The 12,393-nt window shown below is 42.2% G+C and overlaps 1 long non-coding RNA gene across 1 annotated transcript in view; it reads left to right on the forward strand.

Moving 5' to 3' along the window:
• Positions 1-12,393, forward strand: part of LOC310760040 — a 592,410-nt gene that overhangs the window by 122,889 nt on the left and 457,128 nt on the right. The gene's annotated exons all lie outside the window — the stretch shown is intronic.

Genomic DNA, 12,393 nt, shown 5'->3' on the forward strand with positions numbered 1-12,393 from the left:
TGTGTGTGTGTGTGTGTATATATATAAGAAAACGCCAAGAAAGTGGATTACTGAGGGATAAAAAAGACTGACAGCTAAGCCAGCATTCAATTTGTTGAAATTATACACCTATCAATTTGGTTGCCAAGCTGGAAGAAAGCTGGGCTCACCCTGAAGCTAAAGGATCCTTTTTATATTTAAATCTGAGTTCACCCTGAGTTCTTGAGTACTTTTACACCCATCAGTTAATTCATTATATGGTTTAAGGGAGAAGTGTACATTAGTGATGGTGCTTGCTTTCCATATCATCTACATACAGTGCTACAATATTATTGTATCTTCTTTTAGTCTTTATTTTGACCAGATTGTTTTAATTGCAGCTCAACAGCTAGAGTAAATAATGGGGGTGACAAATGGACAACCCTACTTTGCCCTCCTCTTTCATTCAAATCCACTGATTCCTGCATCTAACAACCCAAAAACACAACAACAGCCAAACCCAGGAGTCTGTTCAGCAGCCTCAGTTTCTGCAGCTGGAGTCAATCAGGGCCCCACCCATGCAGGCCAGGTGGGGAAAGGGCTAGCAAGGAACAGATCTTCCAGGACTCACAGCCAAGATGGTCTCTGGCTTCTTTAGCAGCCTCAGCTTCTGCAGCTGGAGTCAATCAGGGCCCTGCACTCCCAGGCCAGGTATAAAAAGGCCTGCAGGGCAGGGAGCAGGACTCACAGCCAAGATAGCCCTGAAGCAGCAGTGGGAGACACTTGCTGTGGAATATCCTGTGGTGGTTGCTGCTGGAGCAAGTAGTCTGAGGTCCAGCTCTATGCAGAAATGAAGCTTCAGGTGCTGTCTCCCGTCTGTCTTAGGTAAGGCTTGTGGACCATGGCATTGGCTGGAAGGGAGGAAGCAGCAGACTTTCTTTAACCCTGCTTGCAAGGAGTCAGTCCTTTCCTTTTGATTCTTCATGGTGGCAGCAACAACAACACAATTAACTTCAAACAGCTAACCGCCCAAGGTCATTGATTCAATCTTACTGAAAAAGACCAAAAATAATGTCAGTATATTGAAGAAGCTCCTTCTGTCACCTGAATCTGCTTGAATGGGGTGTGTGCACATATGAATGTCTGAAAAGAGTGTGCAGGTGTGGATGTATATTTTGGCCCAGCTAGTCTGTGGCCCCTGCTCACTTTTTCCCCCGTGAGAAGAGGGAAGACTCCCTACCTCTGGCCTAAACCACATGGTCATAGCGAGAGGCTTCTCTTAAGTCCCCCTGCCTTCCAAAGTCAGGTAAGCAGTGACTAGCGAGAGAGCATCTTCTCAGTCCTGGTCCCTTGCATTTGAAATGCTCTCCCCATAGATGCTTGCCTGGTGCCAACTTTGATGTCCTTGCGCTTCCCGGTGAAGGGAATGCCCAGGCATCCCAGCATGTTGTATAGCTGTGTTTGTGTTTTTATGGTTTCTGTTGGATTTTTGCTCATCTGGTTAAAGGCTGCTTCTTCGGTGACTTTTATTGCTCCCATTTATTTTGCCTTTTTATGGCTTTTGCTTGTTTTTTTTCATCTGAAAAAGGCGATGGCTGCTTCATTGGTTTTATGACTGCATTTTGTTGTATTTAATTTGTTCTTGCCATTGTATGCTGCTCTGGGAGCCTTATGCTGGGATGGGAGCTGAAACATCTAAGAAATAAATAAAACATTCAGGAGGAGCAAAGCTTTATTAGCATATTAGCCAGAGCAGGCATGGGTAAATGGAGAAGAAATGGACCTAATGGCATAGGATTATAATTAAAACTTGGTTGCAATTCAGGAAATCAGTGTTTGTTGCTTTTCAAACTGAAAAGGAATAACAATTCGAGCAACAATTGATGTCTGATTTTGCCGTTCTGGTGCCTCCTTGTGGTCTGCTGGATTCATCCAGTCATTCATAGTCTAAAGATGACTTTGACAGCCTGGGGCTGGATGGACCTAAGCTGAGTTGCAGTCTAAAATATCTGGAGGGTACTAGGTTGGCAAAAGCTGGTGAACACTCACCCTACCACTTCCCTTGTAAACAGGGCTTCAAACGCCTGCAAAACCTGGGAAATTAAATACAGAAGCAAAACAAAAACAGTCCCATTTGACCAGAAGCAAAAGTGGGGCAAGATAAATGTTTTTATGGCATGGGAAATAACTCCTTTCACTTATCAATTTTTAAAACCTGTTCTGGACTTAGTAAACATCTTTTTATAAATGATTCCCAGTGCTTGAAAATGAAACATTGGCCTCTGCCTGCATAATTGTCACCAAGATTTCAGCAACGTTGGTTTGTGAAAGCACCTTTCTGACAAAACATCCAAAATATGATGCAAAGCCCTTTTTGACTCGGGCACAATGAAGCCCTCTTTCAACTATACTCTGGCTATGTCTATTTGGGATTAAATATTATATTATCATTTATCATAATACCATTTAGGATAACTTATGTACCTCTTATCTAAAAAAAAATACAGAATGTGAAACAAGTCTTCTGAAACAGATTAACACCACTGAACTAAATTACATTATGGTTTTATTGCTAGACCTGGTACTCAATCTGTGATTATATCTGAGCATGGAGTTTCATTAAATATTCTTACCTTCAGTTTTAATGTGATTCTCTAGAAGGTCGTTTCAGTATTTGAGGTACAATATGAGGTCTGTTTTCATATTGTACTCTGCCCTAATAGAAATAGCTTTAATGTGGAAAATGGAACCAAGTGTTCTGGAGTAGATTTTTCTGCCACTCATGGGACATAGGACTAGCAGAGGACAAAAATAGCTCTGTATGTTTTTCCTTCCCTTTCACTGTTTCCACTGTTCCCTTTTCATTGTTCTGCAAGGCACTGCTGCATAGGCTGTCAGGCACCCCTTGATAAAGGTGAAATTCCTGAGTGGTTGTCTAGTGCAGGCTTCCTCAACCTTGGCCCTCCAGATGTTTTTGGTCTACAACTCCCATGATCCCTAGCTAGCAGGACCAGTGGTCAGGTATGATGGGAATTGTAGTCTCAAAACATCTGGAGGGCCGAGGTTGAAGAAGCTAGTGGATGAGAAGAAGCAGCCATACCTTGATCCTAGTTAGAATTCCAGAACACCTGTATTGCCAGTGAATCCATTTTGAGTCCTTTACTGGATTAGTAAGCAAGAAGACACTCTTGAGAAGAAAAGGCAGAGTGGTATCTTATCTCAATTTCTGTATGGGTCTGGAGACAAGAAAATGGTCTGGGGTTTGTGGGCTTCCTGCCTCAATGTCAACTGTTTTTCGGAGTGTCCTGGTGTCCTGGGACACCACAGGTCACCTGCAGGGACAAATATATAATGCGAAAATAGAAAGATTGTACAACTGCCTTTCTTCTTTTTCTGAGTCTGTTCCTTGGGAGTTCATTGTGCAAATACTGTTCTTTGGGCCTGGTGTGTTCTGGCCCTTTGCAATGGCCCTTTGTGTTATGTAGTGAGAGAGCAGTGGAACTCTTAAAGTCTTTCAGCCTGCATTCTAGATGTGTGCTTTGTTCTTTGGTAGCTGCTAATGTGCTTCGACTGTGCCATTGAGTTGGAAGGGACACTGGAAGCTCATCCAGCTCAACCCCCTTTTCCATAACATTGTAAAACAGAAAAATTAAAAAATGGAAATGGGCTGCAGCAGATAAAACCAGAAACCGGGTTCACCATTAAAAAAAACACCACCTATCAAAAGCTTGGCAGAACAGGAGTTCTCACCAAAGTGATATTGCAAGGTGGTTACTGCATTTCCCCCCATGCCTTTGTACCCATTTTCCTCTATCTGCTGCTGCTTGGGTGGGTGCCATTTTTTCACTTGAAAAGGCACATTAACTGCAGGATTACAGCCACTTAGGAATCATATAGTGAACACAATGACACCACAGTGCTACATAACCAATCAGAGGTGGTTATACCACCACGTCATTGAGGGATACATGCTCTGATAACCTGCCTATTGCTACACTGATTATTACGGCAACAGGAATGCATTCCTTCTGACACTATTCCTTGCAAACTTTTTTCTGCCTCTTTGCAAAGGGGCAACAACAACAACAAATCACCCAAAGGCAACTTTCATTCCATACAGGCAAAACATTTTGCGAAATATCCCATTCCCCACCCCACCCATTTTTGCTGTGTGCTATTGTGTTTATCATATGAATAACATGGCAAGATGGTGGAGGGGGGCAATAGAAGCCATTTTTTAAAGCATTAAAGACAATGTTATCTCCTAATGATTTAACATAGAATTAAAGTGGAGGCGTTCATATATTTGAACTGAAGTGGGATGTGGGTGGCGCTGTGGGTTAAAGCACAGAGCCTAGGACTTGCCAATTAGAAGGTCGGCGGTTCGAATCCCCGCGACGGGGTGAGCTCCCGTTGCTCGGTCCCTGCTCATGCCAACCTAGCAGTTCGAAAGCACGTCAAAGTGCAAGTAGATAGATAGGTACTGCTCCGGCGGGAAGGTAAACGGCGTTTCCGTGCGCTGCTCTGGTTCGCCAGAAGCAGTTTGGTCATGCTGGCCACATGACCCAGAAGCTGTATGCCAGCTCCCTCGGCCAATAAAGCGAGATGAGCGCCGCAACCCCAGAGTCGGCCATGACTGGACCTAATGGTCAGGGGTCCCTTTACCTTTACCTATGCTTAGGATTGCGACCTACAGCTATTTTTAGGAAACTACAATCTGAATTTCAATTTGTATTGTATTTATGTACTGTGGCTTGCCGTTGTTTTATTGATTATAGTTTAGAAATTATTTATTGTAACTGTTGAGTGTTTAACTTTTATGTTATTATTATTTAATACTAGTCTAATGATTGTTGAATGTTACTTTTTTGACGTAGGTTGCCTATTTTAAAGTTATGTTTTATTATCACATTTTTGTATTGCATTAGATTGTTATAAAATGTACATTTTTTGTTTCTTCAGCTTGTAAACCGCCTTGAGTATTGTAAGATAGAAAGACAGTATGCAAATTAAAAATGATGATGATGATGAATCATATGAGTAGAATGATTGTGCAAAGCTGTCCCGACTAGGTGTGTCTAAGGCTTTAGGTTTCATTTCAGATATAAAGGGCCCTGGCTTTGCAGCCCAGGCACCAAATGATGAAGCTCTGTCCTACACTAACATTTGGAAATCAAACTTCTTGTTTCCCTTGACTTCCCCTTATGCACAGCCTTGCAGCCCGTCACATGAGGAAGTGAGACTCTAACCATAGATTTATCCGTTGTTTGTAGAACACACAGGTGTCACCTGTTAGCAGAGCAGCTACTTTGTTGTGACAAAGGTTGATCTCGGTTTGTCATTCGCAGTCAAATTTGGAGGGTAAGTGGTTCTGTCAGGTTGACTACAAGCTCATTTCCTTGAGTAGAAAAAGGAAGCGGAAAGGATGGCATAAGAAAAAAGAAGTGCAGCACTGTTTTATTTGGGTTGTTAATATTGTATATTGAGTCAGTGTAGCGGTTAGTGTTGAACTCGGACATGGGTGACCAGGGTTGAAATACCCACTTGGTCAGGAAGCTCATTGGGAAGACTTTCAGCAACTCACTGTCTCTCAGCCTAACCTACCTCACTGGGTTGTTGTAAGGAAAAAATGAGGAGCGAGAGAACCATGGTCAACATGGTCAACCACAAACTTTTGGACCACTGCCTTGCTGACATGGGGATTCAGGGCACAGCCTTACAGTGGCTGCGCTCTTTCCTTTCAGGTCGGGGACAGAGGGTGGTGCTAGGGGAGGAGTTGTCGTTGTGGCACCCCTTGGTGTGTGGAGTGCCCCAGGGCGCAATCCTTTCCCTGATGCTTTTTAACATCTTTATGCGCCCCCTTACCCAGCTTGTCCAGAATTTCAGGCTAGGTTGTCACCAATATGCTGATGACACCCAGCTCTATCTGTTGATGGGCGGCCATCCTGACTCGGCCCCAGACACACTGACCAGATCCTTGGAAGCTTTGGCTGGATGGCTGCGTGGGAGCCGATTGAAGTTAAATCCTTCAAAGACAGAGGTCTTCTGGTTGAGTTGGGACAACTTGGGGTTGGGGGGCCAACTCCATCTCTTGCGGGGGCGCAATTAAAGTGCCAGTGCCTTTTGTCAGGAGTTTGGGTGTAAACTTTGATGCCTCCCTTTCTATGGAGGCGCAGGTTGCAACTGCGGCAAAGGCAGCATTTTTTCCACCTCCGCATTGCTAAGCAGCTGGTCCCTTACCTTTGTCTCCCTGATCTTGCCACGGTGATCCATGCGACGGTCACTTCCAGGCTTGATTATTGTAATTCACTCTACGCAGGACTGTCCTTGAAGCTGACCCAGAAACTCCAGCGGGTGCAGAATGCTTCAGCGAGGCTCCTTACGAGGTCCTCGCCACGGGACCACACTGGTTCCTAGTGGAGCCTAGTGGAGCTAGGAACCAGCTGCACTGGTTCCTAGTGGAGTACAGAGTCAGGTTTAAAGCGCTGGTTTTAACCTTTAAAGCCCTATACGGCCTAGGACCTTTGTACTTATGGGACCACCTCTCCTGGTACGCCCGCAGAGGACCTTACGGTCTACAAACAATAATACTTTGGAGGTTCCAGGCCTCAAGGAGGTTAGACTGGTCTTGACCAGAGCCCAGGGCCTTTTCAGCCCTGGCCCCAGTCTGGTGGAACGCTCTGTCGCAAGAGACCAGGGCCCTGCGGGATTTGACATCTTTCCGCAGGGCCTGCAAGATGGAGCTGTTCCGCCAGGCCTTTGGTCTGGGCCCAGTCTGACACCCTTCTCTCTGTGGGACACTGTATGTAAGTGGCCTCTTTGGCTTTTTCTATCAGCCCATATGAGACCTGCACGGGTGGCCGGGCCTGGTGAAATTTTAATTCCTTACTCCTATGGTTATGATATGTGGGTTCCCACTTAATTTTACTTTGATTTTAAATGTGATTCGAAATGTATTTTAAACAATTCGTTTGATTTTGTGTTTTTAATGTATTTTATAGATATGGTGTTAGCTGCCCTGAGCCCGGTCTCGATCTCAGTCGGGGAGGGCGGGGTATAAATAATATTTATTTATTTATTTATTTACTATTCCCTTGAGCTCCATGGTGTAAAGATGGATACAAATGTAATAAATAAATAAGTAGTAAATGGTTTGTCATAAAGAAGAGGCTGCACTGATCACAGCTTTATGGTGTATTATGTGGATATCGTACCACAAACCAATGGGATCTCTTCTTGTTATGTGGTCTGGTTCAAACATCCATCTTCTTAACTTGATGACTGCAGTATATTGTGGTTTCCTGCATGAGCCGTCAAACACCAAAAATGACTTTTTTTTTAAAACCTCAACAGTTCACACACATTATTTTGTGACTCACTGAGCACTGGATAATTAGCTGGTGAAAAAACAAGTCGTATAGTTAATAGCTGACTATCTGTGTACAATTCTGTGATAATAGCGGCACCTGCCTCATATAATAAGGATTAAATTTTGAGTGCTCTTAGCATGAAACCATTTCTATCGCCCAGTGGGAAATTATTAGCTATAAAACTGAACTGAAAGAGAACATTGACCATTTTCTGGGATACAGTCATGCCCTGTATCATCAGAAAACAAAAGCCATGAATCCAAAATACTATATAATCACTTGGGCAACGACAAGGTGACCCACTGTGCTGCTGCTATGTAAAAATATGGTATGTCTTGGCCCTTGTCATTTGACTGAGGTCTACAAAGGTTTATGTTCCCATCACCTGACAGAAATCAATAAACTTTCACTTAGCTACAAGCAGAGTCAGCACACTAATGAGACTGAGGAAGTAAGTTTGATTGAACTCACAGGGAATTACTTCTGATACAAATAATACAAACGTTAAAATCATGGCTATGTAACAAATTGAAATGCTTCAGTTAAGCTTATTATTCATTTCATTTCTATACATCTTTATATTTTAAAGAAAAATCTCAAAGTGGTTTACAGCACATTAAAACATCGATAAAACAATCCAGAATAAAACATTACTGAAGAAAGTCAGATATAAAGCATACAGTCAAAGCAACATAATTAACAGGAAAGTAAAATATTATCTTAAAGATTTCAAAATAAAATATTACAAAGGTCAACTACAGAATGCATATTTAACACAAAGTTAACAAAAAACCCTCAAACATTTCAAAAGAAAATATTGTATTGTATAACTTCACTTTAAGAGTAAATAAATAGTTTTAAGTTGTGCTGGGGGACACAATGTACCAATTAGAAATCATTCACTTTCGAAAACGTTCAGGAAAACTGGCACCACATGAACACAATTTGCACATCAGTGAACACAATTTGCATGTCAGTTGCAAATGACTCCATGTTTGCAAAGTGGGTTTGTTTTTCAGCCTGAGTTGGCATTTCCAGGCAACCTGAGCATGTTCCAGACAAGGCAGCTGAATTCAAAAGGCAGCCTTCAAATATTTCTACACATTATGCTTCGTGGTCTTTTGGGGTGCTCACATGCAACTAGTATCACGAGAGGCAGGCGAGCGGAGCTGTACTTCCTCAGTCTCTTGCCGCCACCACATGGTTGTGTCCTACTCCTGCCCTTCCCCAATACAGTGGCACCTCAGGTTACATACGCTTCAGGTTAGTCGCTTCAGGTTACAGACTCCGCTAACCCAGAAATAGTGCTTCAGGTTAAGAATTTTGCCTCAGGATGAGAACAGAAATCGTGCTCCGGTGGCGCAGCAGCAGCAGGAGGCCCCATTAGCTAAAGTGGTGCTTCAGGTTAAGAACAGTTTCAGGTTAAGTATGGACCTCCGGAACGAATTAAGTACTTAACCCGAGGTACCACTGTACTAGTTTCTATAAAACTCATTATGAATTTGTGTGTGTGTTTGGAAATAGTTAGAAATAGAACAAGACAAGGATGTCCTTTATCACCTCTGTTATTTATCACGGTCCTGGAAGTGTTTTTAGGGGCAATTAGAAGTAATGATCAGATAAAAGGGGTAACGGTGGGTAGAAAAGAATTTAAGGTTAAAGCCTTTGCGGATGACTTAGTATTAACTTTGGAAGATCCCATGAACACGGTAACAGAAGTGTTGAAAGAAATGGACCAGTTTGGTCAGTTGGCAGGATTCATTCTGAATAAGAAAAAAACTAAAGCAATTACTAAAAATGTAGATTCGGAGAATGTAAACAGATTACAGCAGCAAACTGAAATAGAAGTGGTAAAGAAAGTTAAATATTTAGGAGTTTGGTTAACCCCCAGGAGTATTGATTTGTTTCAGAATAATTATATTCCAACATGGAATAAGATCAAAAGGGACTTAGAAGTGTGGGGAAGAATGAAATTGTCATTTTGGGGAAGAATTGCAACCATAAAAATGAATGTGCTACCAAAGATGTTATTCTTGTTTCAAACAGTTCCAGTAATCAAAGGGGCAGCGATTTTTAAAAATTGGCAACGAGAAATTTCAAGGTATATCTGGCAGGGTAAGAAGCCGAGGATAAAATTTAAGATATTGACGGACGCAAAAGAAAGAGGAGGCTTCGCCCTGCCAAACTTGAAATTGTATTACAAAGCATCTTGCCTCTGTTGGTTGAAGGAATGGATGAAATTAGAAGACACGGATGTGTTAGATCTTGAAGGTTTTGATAATAGATTTGGGTGGCACGCGTATTTGTGGTATGACAAGAGACGAGTACATAAAGGTTTTGAAAATCACATTATAAGAAGGTCTTTGAAGTGTGGGAGGGACGCGGGTGGCACTGTGGGTAAAAGCCTCAGCGCCTAGGACTTGCCAATCGCATGGTCGGCGGATCGAATCCCCGTGGTGGGGTGCGCTCCCGTCGTTCGGTCCCAGCGCCTGCCAACCTAGCAGTTTGAAAGCACCCCCGGGTGCAAGTAGATAAATAGGTACCGCTTTATAGCGGGAAGGTAAACGGCGTTCTGTGTGCTGCGCTGGCTCGCCAGATGCAGCTTGTCACGCTGGCCACGTGACCCGGAAGTGTCTGCGGACAGCGCTGGCTCCCGGCCTATAGAGTGAGATGAGCGCACAACCCTAGAGTCTGGCAAGACTGGCCCGTATGGGCAGGGGTACCTTTACCTTTACCTTTTGAAGTGTGGGAAAGATATAAAAACTTGTTGGAACAAAAAACTCCATATTGGTTGTCGCCGTTGGAGGCGATAAGTGTGAAGAAAGTCAATATGACAGGGGGTTGGGTGACATATGAGAAGTTAATGTGTAAAAGTGTAGGAAAATGGAAAATGAGATCATTTGAAGACGTTAAGGACTATGTGAATGACTGGCTGCATTATTTTCAAATTAATGATGTTTAGAAAAGATTTAAATCAGAGGGGTTTTGCTGACAAAGAATCAAAATTTCAGACAGAAATATTGAATAATTATAAGAATTTAGCAAAAATGTATAAGATATTACTGGAATGGTGTACGAAGGATGAGGAGGTAAAATCAGTTATGATCGACTGGGCCAAAGATATAGGGCATAATATTCAAATGGAGGATTGGGAAAGACTTTGGAAAGATGGTTTAAGATTCACTGCATGCACAGTTATAAAATAAAATATTATGAAAATGATGTACCGATGGTATGTAACACCTGTGAAGTTAGCAAAAATGTATAAGATAAGTAACAAATGTTGGAAATGTAAAGAAAAAGAAGGTACCTTTTTCATATGTGTTGGGAATGTAAGAAGGTAAAATGCTTTTGGGAAATGATTTATAATGAATTGAAGAAAATGTTGAAATATACATTTGTTAAGAAACCAGAAGCATTTTTACTAGGCATTACAGGTAATGAGATAAATAAGAAAGAAAAGAAGTTATTTTTATATGCAGTGACAGCAGCAAGAATATTGATGGCCCAGAAATGGAAACAGGAGAAATTACCTACGATAGAAGAATGGAGAACTAAAATGATGGATTATGCAGAACTGGACAGAATGACAGGAAGGATCTGGAATCAACGAGATCAAAGATTTACAGAAGATTGGGAAAAGTTTATCCAATATATGCAAAAACTGAGTGATAATAAAATTACGTTTGTAAGCTTTAAGGAAGCTCTGTGAGGGGAAAGGGTTAAAAGGACAGAAATGTGTAAAAAGTAACAATAGGAAGGAATGGCAGACAAATTGAGGGAAGTCAAAAAAGAGAAGTAAGATGTAATTAAGATGTATGGAATGTATACATTTGTTTTTGTATTTGAAAACTAATAAAAATATAATATAAGAACAGTTTCAGGTTAAGAACGGACCTCCGGAACGAATTAAGTACTTAACCCGAGGTACCACTGTACTCTCTGCACATTTGGTGGATTTTTGCAGTGAGGCAGCTTGCCAAAACATTTAGGCTATGCTATAATTTGAACTTAGACTATTCTGCTGCAGACAGCCTGTCCATTGCAGGCAACATTGGTGTGTGGGTGTGCGTTGCACAGGCCAGAGTGGGCACAGGGTGAATGCCTTGGTCTCCTGCTGCATGTTCAAAATTACCAAATAGGACTTATATCTATTGTCTTGTATATAGTTTCTGGGAATCTTAGATACTTGTGGAGCATAGTGGAAGGAGCAGATATGTTTGGTTCAGGCCTATTATTGCTTTATCAGGGGTCATCCAACTTTTTATTTGGAGTTTTGAGTGAATGTTGTGTGTGCCACCCCTTCTGGTCACTTCTCTGTGCCACCCCCCCCCCCAAATCCCAGATTAATGCAAAGTGCATGAGTACACACATCCCTCTTTCTCAAGGGATCTGGATAAACGACTCAATAGAATTAATCTGAGCCTTGAGAAGTTCCAGAGGGCAGGACTCGAACCAATGGATTCAAGTTACAAGAAATGAGATTCCAACGAAACATTTGGAAGCACTTTCTGATTGTAAGAGCTGTTTGGCAGAGGAATTTATTCCCTTGGGAGGTGGCGAACTCTCCTTGCGTGGAGGTTTTTAAGCAGAGTTTGGATGGTTCTCTGCCATGGATGCTTTAGCTGAGATTCCTGCATTGCAGGGGGTTGGAGCAGGTGACCCTTGAGATCCCTTCCAACTCTACTATTCTGATTCTAAGCCCAAAGAGCTAAAAGAGGAAGTGGGGAAGAGTGTCACTTTTCCAACTTCCTCCTTCACTTCTATAGGTTGCATTCTAGTAACTTTTATTCAGACTCACTGAAAATAATAGAGCTAAGTGAAACATGGCCATTACTTTCAATTGTTCTGTGTAAAGGTTAGTTGAATAAACCCATTGCATTTTTCAAGGAAGAAGGAAGGATCTTCATCCTTGATGCCTCACAACAAAAGGGCAATGAATGTGGTGTGGGGCTTGGAGATTTTGGGGGCACTGGGCATCAGGCAAAGACCTTAAAGGTGGCATGTTGGCAACCCGAGCACCCTGAATTATGCTCAAAAGCTAATGTATAGTCTGGAACATTGC

Source organism: Podarcis filfolensis, assembly GCF_964270895.1.
Source record: "Podarcis filfolensis genome assembly, chromosome: 3".
Classification (NCBI taxonomy): Eukaryota; Metazoa; Chordata; class Lepidosauria; order Squamata; family Lacertidae; genus Podarcis; species Podarcis filfolensis.